The following is a 20,978-nucleotide window of genomic DNA, read 5'->3' as shown; positions in this document are numbered from 1 at the left end:
AATCCCAAGAGGTCCCCCTAGAACTGGAGGCAACCTATGAGATGATAGGATTTAATCAAGAGGAGGAAGGAGACTCTGAAGAAGTGGTTGCACAAAAGCAATTTTTAATCCAAAAAATATTAGAAATCATGGACTTTGAGGAAGATAATGTTGTGATAGAGTCGGAAGAAAATAAATCAAAGGTAGATCATGACATTAATAACAAGAACTTGGATCAGATTGAGAATGTAGATGAAGGAAAACCTCTGACAATGGAGGATAATAAGGAGGGACTCAAACTAGGCATTATGCAAAACTGCCAGAGTAAAGACAACCCAAACTATGCAAAAGAAGCCAAAAGAAGAGGCAGGAAATAACTAGGTGAATTAAGAATGAAAGATGGTCTAGCAAAAGACCAAGGCAAACCGACCTCCTTTTTCAATGCAGGGAAGGGAAAGATCCTTCCCAATGAGAAATGAAATTTATTACATGGAGTGTTAGGGGCATGAAAGCCCCTAACAAATAGCGCATCATCAAGTGCAATATATTCTCTCTAGGAAATTAGAAATTATTTTACTTCAAGAAATAAAATTAGAAGCAGAAGAAACTAAACTCTTTATCAAGAAACAGGGAGCCTAGAAGATGGAATCAATTAAGGTTGATGGAGCTTCAGGGGGTCTTGGAGTAATCTGGGATCCTAGAAGAGAATCCTTTGGAATCTTAGGCAGTAACAAAAATTGGATGGGAGGGATAGCTAGAAGCTTCCATAGCAACTTAACCTTGTTGTTAGTTAATATCTATGGACCTATACAAACTGATAAGAAGAGGGACTTATGGAATGAACTGTCTTCAGACAATACATAGATAAATACTTTATTTTAGGAGGAGACTTCGATGCTATAATGGATTTAGCTGAAAAGAGAGGAAGGGTGAGAAAAGAGCCCAAATCCCTGAAAGACTTTAGGTACTAGGTAATTAAAAATAATTTGTTGGAAATTAAGGCTAACAATGCAAACTTCACTTGGAACAACAAAAGAACAGGTTTCGGCCACATAGAAGAGAAACTTAATAGATTCTTCTTTAAGGGCAATATGACAAACTTCCCCTTCTATATGCACTCTGGCATTCTCCCAAACTCTGGTTTGGATCACTTCCCTGTACAATTAATAATAGAAGAGGAAAGCAGGCCTTCAAAATGTCCTTTTAAATTTAAAAAATTGTGGATGATGGACGAAAATTTCCTAAATCTCATAGAACAATGGTGGAATGGAGAGCAATTCACATGATCAAAACTATTTTGTTTTATATCAAAACTAAAGACAATTAAGAGGAAATTATTACAATGGAATAAGGATCATTTTGAGAATATCTTTGAATCGAATGAGAGATTAAAAAAAGATTTGGAAGAACTTAATGAGAAAGTATTAAAGGAAGGCATGGATCAGAATAGCTAACAAAAGGAAAAAGAATTATTAAGCAAATATGAGGACATCCTTTCCAAAGAAGAAGTCTTCTGGAAATAGAAATCTAGAGAAACGTGGTTACAACAAGGTGATAAAAATACAAAGTTTTTTCACAATAGCACTAAACAAAGAAGAAACATTAACAAAATTGTTAGAATTAAAGACGGGGAAGGGAATATGGTTGAAGACCCTAAGGTAATAGCTAAAGCGGCTATAATTTTTTTTAAGAACATACTAAATAATTGGGAATCATCAGATATGAGAGCTCAATCTGTCATTCTGGAAAATATTCCTAAGCTAGTATCTGAAGAACAAAATTGGATGCTTAATAGCAAATTTATCGAGTCAGAGATCCTTACTGCCCTAAATCAACTGCATCCTAATAAATCCCCTGGACCAGATGGCTTCCCAACAAGTTTTTTCAAAAATGTTGGCATATTCTAGGCAATGAGATGGTAGAAGCTTTAGAAGCTACTATAAACTTGGGAAGATTTTTAAAGGAAACTAACCACTAGAAGCTTTAGAAGCTGCTATAAACTTGGGAAGAGTTTTAAAGGAAATTAACCACACCTTCATTACTTTAATTCTTAAAAAAGAATAGGCAAAGGATTTTGATGAATTCGGTTTGATCTCCCTCTGCAATACTATTTATAAAATTCTCACCAAATCATTTGCAAATAGGCTCAAAACAATCTTACCAATCATTATAATCGAAGAGTAGATGGGATTTGTCCCAGGAAGATCAATATTTGATGGAATCATCATAGCCTGGGAAGTTATACACTCTATCCAACAAAACTTTCACCTTGGGATGTTGATTAAGTTAGATATCAAGAAAGCTTATGATAAAGTTAACTGGAGGTTTCTCTACAAATGCCTAGAATCTTTTGGATTCTCAAAACAATGGATCAATCTGATCTATGATTGCATCTCTAGCCCAAAAATTTCAATCCTTGTCAATGGAACCCCATAAGGTTTCTTTGATATTTCCAGGGGCCTTAGACAAGGAGATCCAATCTCTCCTTGCCTTTTCTTTGTTATGGTAGAGGCTCCATGCAGATCCATTTCTAAGGCTATGAGCAACTGCCAACTAAAAGGTATTAGAGTAAATAATGGTATGGATCCCATCACTCATCAATAATTTGTTGATGACACCATGTTGATGGGGAAGCCAACAAACAAGAAGCTAGAAGGTTTAGGGAAATACTAGCTTTGTATTCCAAAGCTTCAGGACAATTGGTTAATAATAATAAATCAGAGATCTTCGTTAACTCTACCCCTAGAATAGAGCTAGAAATCTGCAACATTTTGGGATACAAGAAAGGATCACTTCCTAGTAAATACCTTAGATTGCCCTTAGATAAGGGTCCGAGGAGTAAGAATTCCTAGGACCATATAGTAACCAAGATAGATAAGAAACTTGAATCATGGAAGAATAAATAGTTGTCCTCAGCTGGGAAAGTCACAATGCTAAAAACAATTCTTTCAGGTGTACCCATTTTACCAGACGTCTTGTCTCCAACTACCCAAAGGTATAAATGAAAAATCAATAAGAAGATGAGAAATTTCTATTGGAATGGTTCGGCTAAGCAAAGGAAGCTGGCTCTGATTGCCTGGAACAGAATTTGTTGACCTATTAAAGGAGGAGTTGGATTGAAGGATCTAAATAGGCAAAATAAGGTTCTAGGAGCCAAACTGATTTGGAAAATGTATAAGGAACCAAATCTCAAATGGGTTGAAATCCTAAAATCAAAATACCTTGCCAATGACAATCCGTCAAGCATATTTTGGATTACTTCCCCTCCTAAAGGTTTGAGGATTTGAAATTTACTGCTAGACTGTAGGGATATTATTTTGGAAAAGCTGACATGGGATGTTGCTAAGGGTGATGAAGCCTTGTTTTGGGAAGAATTCTAGGGAGGCTACCTTGCATTAGATACTCTAATAAACAATGATTAGGTTAAATAAAGGTCAAAGACTCATTGGGGGATATATGTCAAGGATTATGTGGTATTCCCCAAGGGTGATCCATCCCTAGGATAGGAATGGAAATCTCTAGACAACCTTAACCTACCCAGAAAAGACATAGAGTCAATTAGGAGACTGTCAATAGACCAAAAGCTCTCATTTCCCCCAGAAGGTAATAAACTTGTTTGGGTTGGATCCAAAATAGGCTCATATAGTGTAAAGGAAGGGTACAATATTCTTCATAAAAAACTCCAACACCCTGCTACCAATTTATCGATTAAGCTTTGCTGGAGTAATCAATGTCTACCCAAAGTAGGTATTTTTACCTAAGCAACTTTGCAAGAAATGATTTTAACAATAGACCGGCTCACTAAATTAGGGTTTGAGGGTCCTACTAGATGCGCCTTATGCAAAAAAGACGAAGAAACAATCAATCATATTCTATTGAACTGGCAATTTAGCAATAGATGTTGGAATTGGTTATGCAACAAACTAGGATGGCCCACAACTATTCATCAGGACCTTCTTAGTTGGTTTCGGAGTTGGCCAACACGAAAGTATGTAGGAATATATAGTATATTATGGACTATAACACCATCCATCCTAATATGGGAAATCTGGAAGGAAAGGAATAGGAGAATCTTCAAAGCTAAATGCATGAATGAGGATCTACTAATTGATAAGGTAGAATCAACTACAGTCGAAGTCACTAACAACAAAATTCTTATGCAGCAAAAGAAGGAAGTGGTCCTAGAACAAGATGGAATGAAATTACTAGAAGCAAATGGTGCGGACTATAAATTCTACCTTTCATAGGTAATGGAAACAGAGGCAACCCTAGTAGAAGGGATCAAGTCAAGTGGACACCCCCTCAGAATGGTTGGTATAAGATTAACTTTGATGGAGCCTCTAGAGGTAATTCGGGTGTGGTAGGGATAGGATGCATTATTCACAACTGTACACACCTAAAAATGGTTTGAAGATAATTAATTAAATAAGTATTTATTTAATTAATCCCCCTTGCCAATTTAATTGAATTCATTAGCAATTTGATTAAATTCCCCATTCACTTGCTTATTAATAAATCTAAGGATTTATTTAATAGGCTCATTTCAATAGTCCCCTTTGATTGATTAATCTAAATTAATTAATCCTCCCCTCATTTAATTAATTTCTTCTAATCCCCTAATTAATTAAAACAAATCAATTTATGAGTTGTTGAAAGTTAATTAGCCTTTTCCTATTATTTGAATTTTTAAATTCAAATTCTCCACATTCCTCCTAACTTCTAACCACCTAACCTAACCACCCCCCTAACCTAACCCATTCCACCTAATCCTGGGTTTAGCTAACCCTATCCTAACCTCCTCATCCTAACCTCCTTATCCTAACCTCCTATGGGTTGGATATTCTCCCCTTGAGACACATGACACTTATGCCACATGTCTCCTCCCTTGGACACTTGCCCTCTTATGAGCAAGGATCCTTGACACTTGTCACCACAGAGATGACAAGTGTCCCTGCCTCCAACCTCTTCTCCAACCTCCTCCAATTTGACCCTTGGTATCTTTAGACTCAATCTTGACCGTTGATCTTTGCCACCTCACCCCTTGCCTTGGAAATCCTATAAATATCCCCATTTTGGATCACAAAGGATCTCATCTCATATCATCTTAATTATTGTTATTATAGGCAAATCCAATCTATCATATCATTTAAGCATTGTTATTATAGGAAGATCACATCCCATCTCATCTCATTTAAGCATTGTTATTATAGGCAATTGCATCTTAGATCTAGCTTAATTTGATCATATTCTAGCATAATTGTTTATCATATAGCATAATCCATCTCTCATCTAGCTTAATTGCATCTTCATTTAGCATAATTTGTTGGCATATGTGCAGAATATGTTGACATGATGATATTGTGTTGTCATTGATGTCAATATGCTAAAAGAGAACCGGTAATATGCTAAAGAGTGAACCGACATATGTGATGAAGAGTGAACAAGATTATTGAAGTTAAGCAACTGACAAAGAGAATCGGTATGATGTTGTGAACCGACATATGTGAAAAAGTGAAGCGGTATGCTTGTCCAAGTGAACCAGAACTGATATGTCAGAATGAGAACCGGTATATGGAATGTTTTGTATCAAGGGTTCATATGGCATGACTATCGGTTGGTAGTCTCAGCTTCAGGGTTTCTAGATGAAGTGTTTCAAACCTGTGTGTTTCAACTGATGGCATTGTGTGATGAGTTAGCATTGTAATAGAGATCAGATCGTGTTACCACATCAACCTTGTGCACATGAAGGATCTTGCATGAAGGAGATTGATCATGTCTACCTCGGGAATGTGCAAAGTCTCTGCAAATGGTGGAGAATGCATGATGGGTTATCACCTCCAAGAAGCGGTGGAGAACAAACGATGGAGAATGTCTTGAGATCTGTTCAAGACCGTTGTATTCAAATGCAAAGTGTTCAATGGTCAGGATTGAACTGACTGAATCGCTCAACCTAAATGTTTAGGGTTTAGGGTTTATGTTATCGACCTATCTGTTTCCTATAAGGTCGATGTTGTATTTCATGTTGAAGTTGTTGGCAAATGTTGTGTGTGTATCTATGTGCAGAGATGCGTGATTCTTGCCAGACCAGTTGAGAGGATTGATACCTGCATAAGTGTGTGTGCAGAAGGAAGGAACTAAAGCGGATCTGCATTGGCATTGAGTGCTATTACCAGATCATTGTGATACCTGTTGATCTCTAACCACTTCAACAGTTGGAAAATCCCTTAACAAGGTAGCTTTAACCAACTTGTTGTAAATCCTTTAACAGGGTGACTCAAAGCCATTGAGTTCATAAAATCCTCTAACAGGGTAACCTTTAACAGGGTTTAACCCTTAATTGGGTATACTAGCCATCCCTTAACCGGGTGATCCCTAACAGGATCGGTTCCTAACAGAACCTGTTGTAATAGTCTTTAACCGGACTAGGCTCCTAACAGAGCTGACTTCTAAAGAGTTCAAAACACAACTTGTGGGTATTCATCCCCACCGTGGTTTTTTCCAGTTGGGTTTCCACATGAAAAATATGTGTTTCATGTGTGATGCCTCTTTCATATGATGTTTTGTTATTTTATGTCAAGCAGTGAATCATGTTGATCTAGCAAGTTATTATATTTCTGATGATAGATTATTTGTTTATGCATAAGGACAAAGTGGAAATGAGGGAGTAGGTTGTATGGAAATCTAAAAAGATTGACCGGTTCATGTCTTTTACAGTTGCACTGTGTTTAACCGATAGTAATCTGGTTTGGACTGGTATTAGGGATTGCCAGTAGTTTACAGTCTACAATCAAACTGGTTCAGGAAAAGTTTTTTGTGCCTGTACTTATTCACCCCCCCTCTCAGTACCGGTTTGGTACTCACTGTTCATCATTGTGTTATCAATTGGTATCAGAGCACCCTCCAGGTCCTCTGTGTTGTAAGCTTAACCGCTTGAGGGAAAGATCCTATTGTAATGATGGAGAGGGAAGGTCCAAAATTCAACAGAGATAACTTTAAAATATGGAAGGACAAAATGAAGATATACATTAGAAGCATGGGTGCTCAACATTGGAGCTATGTTGAGAATGTTTATGTTATCCCTACCGGTACTCTCACTGATGACCAAAAGAGAGAGATTCGGGAGAATGGGCAAGTCATGGAAGCCCTAATCAGTAGTTTATCTGACATTGAGTTTATTGATGTCTAGGATAAAGAAAATCCCAAATAAGTATGGGATACTCTTGAGAATATCTATGACGGTGATGAGCATGTGAAACAATCTAAGGAAGAAAGCCTTGGAGGAAAGTTTGAAGATATGTGGATGGTTGAAGGAGAGACCATTCAACAATATGGAATAAGAATCAAAACTGTTGTTGGAGATATCAAGAGTGTAGGTGGTAAAATGGAAGATTCCACCGTTGTTAGCAAAGTTTTGAGATCCTTATTACCGGTCTATGCAATAAGGGTTGCTGCTATTCAGGAGTTGAGATCAATAGACAAGACTAAGGTATCCCTAGACTCCATCATTGTAAAATTAACAGCCTATGAGCTAAATAGTTTTGATGGCAGTGTTCAGAAGACTGAATCAACTTTTAGAGCATCTGTTGCACCATCCAGAAAAGGAAAAGAAGCAAGCACCAGCGGTGAACCAAGATAGAGCAGAGAAATGGATGATGAGGAGATCCTGATGGAATTTGAAGCTCTTCTTGCCAAGAGACTTCCTAAGGGAACCGACAAATACAAAGGTAAGCTTCCTTTGAAATGCTTCTCTTGTAATAGGATAGGACACATTGTTATAAACAGTCTTAATGGTGATAGCAAGGACAAACCGGAAAGGTTCAAGAAATTCAAAGGAGGAAACCAGAGAAACTGTTTTGTAGTAGTTGATGAAGGTTTCATAGATGAGGAATCAGAAGATGAAGAAAATGAAGATATTGTGTTTGTTGCAGTCAAGGAGGATGTGTCAGACAAAAAGGCTCTCATCTCCCACTTTGATAATTCCAATGAGTGGATTATTGACAGTGGTTGTTCTCACCATATGACTGGTGACCAGAGCAAGTTTATATCTCTGGAAGAGTATGATGGTGGTGTGGTTCATTTTGGTAATGATGCACCATGTATGGTCAAAGGCAGAGGGTCCATCTCTCTAAATGGAAAGAGCAGTGCTGACAATGTGTATTGGGTGGAAGGTCTCAGACACAATCTATTGAGTGTTGCCCAGCTGAATGACAATGGACTCACTCTGGAATTCAAAAATGGATTGTGCAAAATCAAAGGAAAGAATGGTGAATTGATGGCCACCGGTATGCAGACCAAAGGTAACTTATTTCAGCTGAATGCACATATAAGTACATGTCTTATGGCTAAGTTTGATGATAGCTGGATATGGCATAGGAGACTCTGCCATGTAAACTTTGTGTCTTCTTAAAGTTTTCTAGGTATGCTTAAATTGCTATTGGTTAATGAACATCATGTTTTCTATGCTTGAGAAGTTGTCTAAAAGGTAAGAGAGAATTCTCTTGACCATTTGGACAATCATAAATCTTGACCCTTGAAGCGCTTCTATGTTTGAGATTTGAATACGTTTAGCAGGCCTGTCATAGTGGGAAAAAGTAATCACCCTGTGAGAACGACCCAAGTGAGTACAACTAGACCTAATATTTCTGACTCACTCTAAAAAATAGGCCTCTCATGGTTAAAGTCTCGGAGGATGGGATTATTTGAGTCTTCTCTTTTGAGATCTCTCATATCGAACATTTAGTAGGGCCTCACAGTCTCAATCACGTTTGCGTGACTACTTCTTGTTTCAATACCTTGTTGGGCTATAGGCCTCAATCGTGCTTGTGCAACTGCAAGGGGTAATTCCAAATGAAAATCCTTACTATGAACCCTAAGATAGAAACTACCTGGTTCACCTCTGAAAGGGGGATAGTCTTTGTGCAAGAGAGATGGTAACTCTCCGAAGACACTTTCCATATCATGCCTCCATTAGCGTTTAGAGTTGGATAATACGGCATTGAGAATCCATTGTGTGAGACTCAACAACCATATTTTGATTAGCTATTGGGTGTGTACCTAAGTTTGCAAGCAAATGTTTTCTCTCTCAACCATCTTCCTTAGGATTTAGCGTGTTGTGCTTGATGTCACTTATCATATCATGTGTTTGTTGTGTTTTCATCCCTGAAACATAAACTCAGACATTTAAAACTGGAAAATATAATAAAAAATTCAAACATCATTGATCAAAAATTTGTCAGAGTCAAAAAAATTTCTCTGCTTTGTCCTCAGTCATACGAGTTTTCTACTTTGTAGTACGAGAAAGCTAGTTTATCATTCTATTCAATGTTAATTTTTGTACGAGTCAGATCAACAGAAGATTATTTGTTATCAGTTGTCGTCTGGTTCTTTGGAAATTATCGTACGAGATTCCTAGTTTATCGTATGGGTTTATGTAAATTGTCATCTGGACTATGTAAACTGACGTAGGAATTTCTATCTCTATTAGTCCAGAGCTATCTTATTGCATGTCTTTTCCAGATCTATCATGTTTGCTTGGTCAATTTACAGTGAGTGTACACACCTGGTATCTATCATTTTGTGCTTAGGTTATCTTCTTGGTTCACTCGGTCTAGTTATCTTCTGTCAAATCAAATTCTAGAACTAGACACCTCAAGATTTTCAAGTATTTATCTTCAACAAGTTCAAGATCTAACATCTCGAAGTGCATCATCACCTTCTTTGATAAACTAATCACTCAAAACATAGTTTCTCATTAGGATCTATCATCCTCTGTGACAAAACTACAATGTTTAGTTAGGATAACCTTGTCCCAGATCGTAGGATATATCATTCCTATTGGACTTGGTTTTATCAAAATCATCATCATTGCACTCCAAAATAAGATCAAAAAACTTACAAATCTACAAATACTTGAATTATCTTTTCATGTCATAACACTCTATCATATCTTCATTGACAGTTGGTCACTTATTGAAACACCTATTAGACAATTGAATCCTTGCACAATATTCAACACACGTGTATGCCCGTTTTAACTAGAGCTCAGAGACGAAAGATCGCAGAAACGAAAAAATGAAACATTTGAAATAACTGAAGATTATAGGAACATGGAACACCAAAGTGAAATAAAAGAAGAAGACATAACATATCAACATATCAGAGAAATCAAACAATATCCTAAATTTGATAAATTTATGGAGAAAATATTGGAGGGAGAAAAAGAAAAATATTTCCTAATGTTAGCAAAATATGGTGCTACACTCCCCCAAGATTTTGATGTGAGCAATTTAGGACAAAAGAGAAGTGACCCTTTCCATGATAACGAACGACATGAGGAGATTTCCGGTCACAAAAAGGATGACACATCAATTCCTAATAACACAAGAACTATTGAGGAAACTTTCATTCCCAAAAGGGATGACGTAGAAATTCCCAACACAGCTAAATCTAATGTGGACACAAGAAAGAGTTGAGATGATATAAGAAGAGATCAAGATCATACTAGAATGCAAACTCATGGTTATACAAGAATAAACCATGTCGATAATCCTCTCATAGATCTTACACAATAAATACAAACGTTGCAAACACAAATTCAAGATATGCAGAGAGGAACTGTGAGAAGATACTCGCTTCAAGAAATTTGTCCTTACCCATTCGACAAAAATCTAAACATGATACCATTTCTGCCAGGTTGTGAAACTCCTAGATATGATAAATATAATGGAAGCACTGATCCCCAGGATCATATACAAGAATTTTGCATGATGATTATGGAGTTTGTACATGAGGATACATACCTAATGAGATTATTTTCAAAGAGCTTAAGTGGACTAGCTATGAAATGGTTCTCCAAACTTCCACTTGGAATTAGATCATTCGCAAAATTGGTGGATAAGTTTGTTTCACAATACTCTTACAACATACAACATGAGGTCACAATGCTTCGCCTATGTAATACTAAACAAAAGAGTGGAGAACCTTTCATGACGTTTCTACAGAGATGGAGATGATTAGCTTCACGATATCCTTGAACAGTGTTAGAATACGAGAAAATGGACATATTCATCAACAACTTAAACGAACAAATGAGCTATCATCTAAAAATGCAGTTTTGAAAAGATGATTGTTAATGGAATCTGAATGGAGAAAGCTATGGTAAAGAAGGGTGAGTTGAAGCTATACAAAGAAGGACTTAATCCTCCTAACAACAATATTAGCAACAACAACAATGATAAGCCAAAATTTTGGAATAATAAATCAAAATATCGTCAACGATGGGATAGTGGATAACAACAATGTAAAACCAAAGCAATCGGTTTTCAATTTATCCAGTCACTCAGCAGCGGCTCAACAAAACAACAATCACCAAAAATCAAATTTCAACTATTTATTTTGAATGAAATTTATAAACATTGGTGAACCACTTGGGTCCGCATTAAAGACGCTTCTCGCAAACAAGTTGATTACTTTGCCAGAAGGGAGTAACTTTGAACCTCAAGTGAAACCCTCTTGGTGGAATGATAACCATTATTGCGATTTTTATTGAAACAAGGGACACCACACGGATAATTGTTAGCGGTTGAAACATGTCACCAAGATTTGATTGATAATGGAGTGATAACTGTGGATGGACATATGACAAATGAATCTCATACAACTTTCAAAACTTCGCTTTCAAACTATGAGAAGGGTGAATCATCAACAACACATAATGGTAAGGGTAAAGCAAAGGTGAACTATGTTCATGCATATGACAATGTGGTAAATGTGATTGTGATTAAAGAGAAACAACATCAAGAACCCGCTCATGCTATCACAAGAAGCAAAGAGAAAGTTGTTTTGTTCGGTCCTACAACTAACACGTCATCCACTGCAAAACAATATAGTCTAGTGGATAAACTACAAAAAACTCCCACGCAAATATCCATCTTAGAACTTTTAAAGCTTTCACCTGCACACGAAGAAATTCTTGAAAGAGAATTAGTAGATACGACAATGTCCAAAGATCTTGATATAGATCAATTCCAAACCATGGTGGGAGAACTCACAACCCCTCACTGCTTATCATTCACCAAAGAAGATGACATGTCCTTGCAACATCCCCATAACGCTCCCTTGCATATTGAAGTCCTCATTCACAAGATGCACGTTAAACGTGTCCTAATAGATGGAGGAGTTGGCTTAAACATTTTTCTCATTGAGTCTTGTCCGTGCTCTAGGTTATTCTACAAATGTAGTTGATCCCTGGAAAAAGATCACAATCAAAGCATACGATGAAGAAGAACGTTCCTCTAAAGGAATTGTGGTATTACCCATCAGAGTGGGACCTTTACAGAAGGATACAACATGCCAAGTTCTAGACTTGGATTTATCATACAACATACTCTTGGGAAGACCCTGGATACATGACATACAAGCTATTCCATCAACATATCATTAATGCCTAAAATTTCCCTACAACGAGCAGGAAATCACGATCTCAGCAGATTCAAATCCATTCTAGTATTGTAGTAATCTAAAACCATCTCAAGAGGTCATTGTTCCTCGTAATAGGGAGGCATCATCTTCAAACACACAATCCAAGGAAAAATCATTTGCCTCAATTTTGTCAAGCATGGAAAAACAAATGCAGCTAAGAGATTGAGGGAATAAAGAATATTCACTATCACAATTACCACTTTCTCCTAAATCCTATGGAAAACCATCAAACTCTAAACAACAACCAATTGTGAAACATTTTCCAATATTTGGTGGAGCATTTGTTAGTGCTAGGACCTTATCAGAGGAAATAGAAGACAAAGATGTGCTAGAGTGGCTATACAAGGATGATGAAGTCCAACAAAAGATCAACAGTGTCAGAATACCTACAGAAAAATATGGAAAAGGGTTTAACATTCTTCAGAAAATGGGATAGACTGGAACAGGTCCTGTAGGAAAAAGAAAAGAAGGTATCTCATAACCTATACAACCTCATACTCAGCAGGCTACAGACAAATCAAGCTTAGGGTATGGCCAAGTTACTCTAGAAGAGGACACATCTTCTAAACAACAAGATGAACATGAAAACGGACAAGAACAACTTGAAATTGAAAGGGAAGAAACATTTGCCAAGCAACGAGAACAAACAACATGAAATGGCAAATGAAGAAAGCTTCTAATCAACTGGAAAAACGAACTAGAGGCACCTCCCAAGCAGCGTTAACTCCTAATCAAAACAAACAAGAAGATGGTACAAATCAAGGAGAGATGATAGCAAGGTTGACAGAACTCAATATCAGCCCAGAGGAAGTTGAATATGAGAGAATAAAAGACATAGCAAGAAAAACAAAAGAAACAAATCAAACACTATATGAACAAATCTGCAGATTGCAAGTTGCAAGTGAGACAAAATCTAATGAATGGGAATGGGATCCCTATCATTCTAAACAATCAACTGAAGAAAATTGCTTTGAAGAAGATGTAGGTGTTGATGTAGTTCATGCGTATGCAGGGCAAACATTAGGAACTAGCCCACTTGAATTCAAATCACATTCGGTTGACTTGGACTTAATCAAGGACGATCAGGAGCTACTTGCAAGAGGTCATTCTGACGAGAGTATCGTTCTAGATATTGAAATACATATCAAAAACTTTGACATCTCTTTCATGACCCTTAATACCTTTGAAGCATCTCAATTTGAGGACCCCTTACCTCTAATCCATCCTAAATTTATTGATTGGGAAAATGAAAGACATACTGCCATTGATACCTTTCCTAATGACCATGCCATATCCTTATATCTTAATACAATCAAACCCGCAACAACTTTCACCAAGAATTTCAACAACGCATCTTCTATTCAAGTGGGTGCCAAATCTCCCAGTCGCAAAAGTGAGAATAAAGAAAACAATATTAGGTCTAATGCTGAAAACCATTTATTGGCAACATTATACCAAGAAAAATTAAAAAGAAAGGACACATCTAACAGTGAAAACCTCCTTGAGGCGCCGGAAGATGGGAGATTTGACACCTTACCTGAATACTATAAAAAAAGGTCATCCATATTGATCGAATCAACAGAGGCAGTTAATATTGGCACAACAGAGCAACCAAAGATTCTACATCCAACAACTTCTCTATCAACATAAGAAATGCAACAATGTATGGACTTCTTCAAACAACAACAAATCAATTTTGCCTGGTCATAAGCAGACATGCTAGGGTTGGATCCAGATCTTATTATGCATCACTTAAATGTCAGTCCAGGAGCCAAACCATTTAAACAAAAATTAAGGAAGATGCATCCTCATATCGCTCTTCTTGTCAAAGCATAACTAAAGGAATTACTAGATGTAGGATTCATCAGACCTGTAGCATATCCTCAATGGGTATCAAACATCATTCCTGTTTCCAAACCAGATAAAAGTATTAGAGTATGCACAGACTTCAGAGATCTTAATAATGCATGTCCAAAGGATGACTTTCCTTTGCCTAACATTGGCATAATTGTGGATTCAACTACTGGACACTCCATGTTTTCTCTAATGGATGGTTTCTCTGGATACAATCAGATTAAAATAGCACCTGAAGATCAAGAAAAAACAACTTTCACATGTCCATGGGGTACTTTCTGCTGGAACGTCATGCCATTTGGACTAAAGAACGTAGGTGAAACATATCAGAGAGCTATGACAACGATATTCCATGACATGATGCATACATTCATGGAAGATTATGTGGATGACATATTGGCCAAATCATACAACAAAGAAGAACATATAGGAATACTGGAAAAGATCTTTGACCGGTTAGAATAGTATAAGCTACAGATCAATCCCAAGAAATGTTCCTTTGGTGTTACTTCAGGCAAGCTATTGGGATACATTGTTTCAGCTAGGGGTATCAAAGTAGATCCAGCCAAGGTCAAAGCAATCATGGAAATGGCATCTCCCAGGAATATCAGTCAACTCAGATCACTCCAAGGAAGACTATAGTCAATCATAAGATTTGTTGCTCAGCTAGCAGATAAATGTCAACCATTTACTCATCTATTGCACAAAAATGTTAATTTCAAGTGGGACCATCAATGTGAGGACACATTCAACAAGATCAAGGCCTATCTCATGCAACCACCCATCCTAATGTCACCAATTCCAGGAAAGTCATTGTTATTATATGTATCAACCACAAGAGTGTCATTAGGAGTTATGCTTGCACAACAGGATAATGAAGGAAAAGAATGAGCCATCTACTACATCAACAAAATATTAGTGGGATACAAGCTCAACTATTCACCAACAGAAAAAAGCATGCTTGGCGGTAGTGTTTGCTTCTAAAAAATTGAGACACTATCTACTATCTCACTCCATCAAGCTTATTGCTAAAATCGATCCATTGAAGTATTTGCTCAGCAAGGCGACATTGACATGAAGATTAGAAAAATGGATCATGATCCTAAGTGAGTTTGATATTGAATATGTGGACAAAAAAGTTATCAAGGGGCAAGTCATTGCAGACCAACTAGCAGAGGCACCACTTCAAGATGATCGTCCTTTACACATTGAATTTCCAGATGTTGATATCCTAACGGTCACCACAAAGACATGGCAATTGTACTTTGATGGTTCATATACACAACATGGATCAGGAGCATGCATTCTATTCATTACACTGCAAGGTCACACAATTCCAAAAGCATGCAAATTAAGCTTTACATGCACCAACAATACAACAGAATATGAAGCTTTAGTCAGAGGAATAAAGATGGCCATAGAATGGAACATTACACAGCTACAGGTCTTTGGAGACTCTTAGCTCACCATCAATCAAATCAATGACGATTATCAAACAAAGGATGAAAACTAATGCCTTATAAGAAGATGGTTGATGATGTCAAGAAATACTTTGTCGACATAACTTTTGAGCAGATTTCAAGGAATGACAACAAAGCAGTAGATGTCATGGCAACACTTGCTTCTCTACTTCAGACACAGGAAAATCATGAGCGTTACAAATTCCTGGTGGAAGAGTTGTTTTACCCTGCACATAATTGTCCCGATTCCCAAACTATATGTCACCTTGTTGGGCATGATTCCTCCCGCTATGGCCAAACTTATACATACTTGAAAGATAATATCCTCCCTCCTAACTTGTCAAAGAACCAAAAGGGAAACTTTATTCACCAATCCTCCCATTATACTCTTGTCACGGGTATCCTTTTTAAACGAGGTCTGGACGGTACTCTCTTAAGATGTCTCAAGTAAGACGAATCTGAGAAGGCCTTAAATGAAGTCCATAATGACATTTGTGGCACTCATTCAAGTGGTCTTACCCTTTCAAAAAAACTCATATGCTTGGGCTATTATTGGCCAACTATGGAATGAGATTCTTTTCAGATAGCTAAAACATGCAAACAATGTCAGATCCATGGAAATTTAATTCATGCACCAACACAAGAACTTTATGCTTTGGCAACATCTTGGCCATTCTACTAATGGGGCCTTGATATAGTAGGAAAGATAAAGCCTCCTTCATCCAATGGTCACAAATTCATCCTCGTAGCTATAAAATATTTCACAAAATGGATTGAGGCAGTACCTCTCATAAATATCACAGGAAAATAAATTGTTGCATTTATCTTGAACTACATCATATGTCGCTATGGCATACCCATGAACATTATCACTGATAATGGGCGACCATTCAAGAATCAGGATGTACAAGAGCTATGTGAGAAATTCAGGATCCAACAAAAATTCTCCACACCCTACTATCTACAAGGGAATGGACAAGCAGAATCATCAAACAAAACTATTATGAAAATCCTTAAAAAGACAATGAATGATGCTAGTAGAGATTGGCATATTCAATTAAACCCTACTCTATGGGCCTACCTTACTAGTATCTGCACACCAACAGGTGCCACACCTTTCTCTCTTGTCTATGGATCATAAGCAATACTGCCAATAGAAGTAGAGATACCTTCTCTACGAGTATTCTTAAAAGGCCTTATCCCAGATGAAGAACAATGAATATCTAGACTGCAAGAGTTAAAATTGATCCATGAACGACGACAAAATGTCTTTGATCATTTAAAGGTGTATCAGCAAATAATGTGTCACAGTTATAATCACAAGGTCAAACCATGAGCTTTTCAAGTTGGAGAACTAGTACTAAAGGAAAATAGACGCAACTAGGCAACTCAAGAAAAGAAAAGGAAATTTGAACCAGATTGGTTAGGTCTGCTTATGGTCACAATAGTATTTGGATGAGGAGCATATCAACTATCAACACAGGACAAGGATCATCTCGAAGAACCCATCAATAACATGCATCTAAAGAAGTTTTATGTCTGAAAAAGCAGAAAAATCCTAAAACAATGAAAAAGCAAAAAAATCCAAAAACAATGAAAAAGCAGAAAAATAAAAAAAAGTGAAAAAGCAGAAAAATAAAAAATAGCGAAAAAGCTAAAAAAAAAAAAACAGTGAAAAAGCAAAAAAATAAAAAATAGTGGAAAATAAAAAAAAGGAAAATAGAAAAAGAAAAAAAAACGAGAAAAAGTGCAATAAAAGCAGATGGTGAAAACCTGGCAACAAGCGCTATCTGTCAGCTAGCTCTTCCATCTATTAGTTCATGCATCCTTTCGCTTGCATTTCATTTTCCATCAGCGTTATTCATATCCATAATAAGCCTTTGTACATACACAGGCCTTGCAAGTGTTTTCTCACCATGGTTTGGATAATTGGGTATATCATAATAAATATGTTTCTAGGCTTGAGACAAAATCTTGCACCTAGCTGGGGGAAACATTTTCGATCGTTTTGAGCTTCATCAAATAGGTAGAATAATAGTTAGACAACACTTGCCAAGCGAAACTGAGACACACCCAACGTTGAACACGAGATCAAATCATCAACCATCAAACTCTCACATGTCAATCTAAGCATGACACACACATATCAATGGATGATATCTTTTGACTAATATTTTTTGTAGACACTTAAAAATAATTATTTTAATTATTTTTAAGTTCCTGACATAATTAATTTATTAATTATGCCAATTTTTAATTCCTCCTCAATATTAATTAATTATAATTAATATTGTCACTATAGTCTGTTGATTGATTTATTTAATAAATCAATCCCCTTTTACTCTTCTAAAAAAAATCCTCAATATTAAAACTCCTCAAATTCCTCCTCTTAACTAATTAATTTCAATTAATTAGTTAACCTAAGTGATTGCTACAAATCACCTTTTTCCTAATCCATCATTAACCTAATAAATTCTTCTAGAAACTCCCTAAATTCACTTAGCATTATTCTTCTAATTTTTAATTCCCTCCACTCATTCTCTCTCCTATTCAAATCCTCCCACAATTCTTATCTACCCTAATCCCACCTAATCTTTCCTCTAATCCCTCTCCTAATGAGTTGCTAGTGGCTAATCATGATGATTAGCCACAAAGTCAACTCCTTGTCCCTTCCATCCAACCACTCTCCTTAAATGCTCTTTTCCTAGGTAAATCTGAGATTTTCAAAATCTTACATTCCTTTAAGCATCTCATCTTCCAAGGAATTTTTTAATTTCTCTTTATTCCTCCAATCCCCATGAACATCCCTTTTTAAGAATTTTTAATTCTTCATTTCCATCCCTCAAGGAATATCTTATCCCTTGTTCTTCTGAAGGCACATTGGGAAGTCTTCCCAATGAACCTTGAGGAGTGTGGAGACAAGAAATGCCTTTAAGGCATATCTCTTGGTCTCCACACCTCCTCTTGGGCCTTGTGTGGGCTCACAAGGAATCCTGACCCTCCATCTTGGGTCAATCCTAGCCCTCCATTTCTCCTTTTCTCTTCCTATAAATTGAGGACTCCATTCCCTCATGTCTCATCTCCAAGTTTAGTAAATCCATGCTGCTAGTTTGTGCCTAGGAAACCATCCTTGCATCCTTACCATGCCAAAATTAGCATTCATCCATACTTAGCCATTTCATCCTTCCATCCTTAATCCATCACATCCATCAATCCTTAATCCATCACATCCATTTGTGCACAATATTGGAGAGCCAACCACATCAAGCAATCTAGGAGCAAATCAACATCACGTTGGAGGCATTTGGGCGCACTTCGACTTCATCCAAGCTCCATCTGAGGGAGAAGGTAAAAGTTTGCAAGGTATAAGCATTGTCTTCATGTTTTCATGTGATTTGATTTATGTTCCATATTTTAATATGTTTTAGTGTTTTGCTTGCATACTAACCACTTGAATTCACCTTACTTCTTTTTACCATATTCATTTTGGCATGCTCAGTGGGACCCATGTCCCTAAATCTAACGTTTTTGTGAGTGTGCAAGTTGCAGGTATCAGAACAGCGCGAGTGCCTGCAAATCAACGTGAGCGATTTGGGTTCAGTGCGACAGATAGACCTTTCAGCGCGTGCACAAGCGCACCAGTGCAAGCAACTTAAAATTCAAAAAAAAATTCCTCACTTCCATTTTTGAAATCTACTAACTCTTTTTGTCTTTTCAGCGTAGACACACGCATTCCAACGTGTATGCTCGCGTTTCAACGTGGGAGAAACTGCATCAGCGCGATTGTTTTCAAAATCCCGCCTTCTACAAAAAAAATTTAAAATTTGAATTTTGAAATCTAACCGCTAACTTTTATTCCAAGTTTCAATGTTTTAGTGCAGGCGCAGGCGTTTCAACGCGTGTGCAGGCGCTTCAGTGCGACCAATCCAAAATAGCGTGACAGACAGGTATAAATCATGATTTTTGTTTGTGTTAATTTCATTTTATTTGTTTAGGTTTCAACCCACTATAGTGCGTACGCAAGCATTTTGGCGCTTGTGTAGGCGCTTCAGCATGACTGACTACATTTCAGCGCATGCGCTATTTCTGTAGGCCAATAGCTACTGATTTTTTTATGAGTGTCGCAGCTTCTTCAATTGTCCAAGACCTAAGAAACACAAAAAACTACTAATCCAATTATTTTGCAGGTTGCCTAGAAGTTCCAACCAAATATTGTGTCTTTTTTTCTTAACTAGGCACCTAGATCTAATTAGAGGGTAAATAAACCATTGTTTTTTGTGTTTTGTGAAAAAGGTAAAGGTAGGAGAGTATGCTCTCGTCTAGCTAGACAATCAAAAATCCAGACCCTCCAAGTTTTTCATGTTTGTTGCATGCTTACCCTTAGCGGGCCTGCCCTCCCAACTTGCTCTTTGAGAAGGTAAGAGGGGAATGACCCAAGTGAGTACACCCGAACCTGGGGTTCCCAACTCACTACAATAAATAGGCCATTGATGATGAAAGGTTCAATGGTTGGGGCTATATGGGAATTCACTCTCACATTGGGTGCTTAGTAGGATCCTAGAGATCTCAATCATGCTTGCGTGACTACTAAGTTCTTGGTGCTTCATTGGGCTATAGGCCTCAATTGCGCTTGCACAACTACGAAGGGTAGCTCCTAATGGGAAGACATATTAAACACCTTGTGCATAGTGGCCAAAAACCTTCTAGTTATTGGTGCAGGAGGTCGAACCTTCGAAGCCACCCATATTTTTACGGCCCTTAGTAGAGACATAAAGTTCGCCATGAGGAGTTTTAATGGGAATTGATGCTTGGCTGCCTCGGAGAAGTGAGTGTCGTGGAGGGGAGCCAGTGGGGTCAAGCATCTAAGTGTTTGTTCTGGGTAAGCGTATCTGGGAAACCGATTGGGATCCAATGACTATTGTCCTTGCCAGCCTTAAGAATGTTGTACATGAGCATGAGTGTCTTTGAGCTAAAATTCATTTGATTATTGTGTTTGCTTTGCTTGATACTTGCTTGCCAAGAGTAGACCAAAAACACATCATTATCCTCAAACACTTTGCAAAAAAAAGAACACTTGTCTAAAAAGAAACAATCATCCAAGTCAAGATCCTAGTCGCAATTCCAAACTAGTCACATCCTAGTCACCATCCACACAAAGTCCTAATTACGTTGAAACTCCGTCCATCTCATGTTACATAAACCTAA

The sequence above is a fragment of the Cryptomeria japonica genome, chromosome 1 (genome assembly GCF_030272615.1).
Source record: "Cryptomeria japonica chromosome 1, Sugi_1.0, whole genome shotgun sequence".
NCBI classification, from domain to species: Eukaryota; Viridiplantae; Streptophyta; class Pinopsida; order Cupressales; family Cupressaceae; genus Cryptomeria; species Cryptomeria japonica.
Note: the sequence above shows the minus strand (reverse complement) of the source record.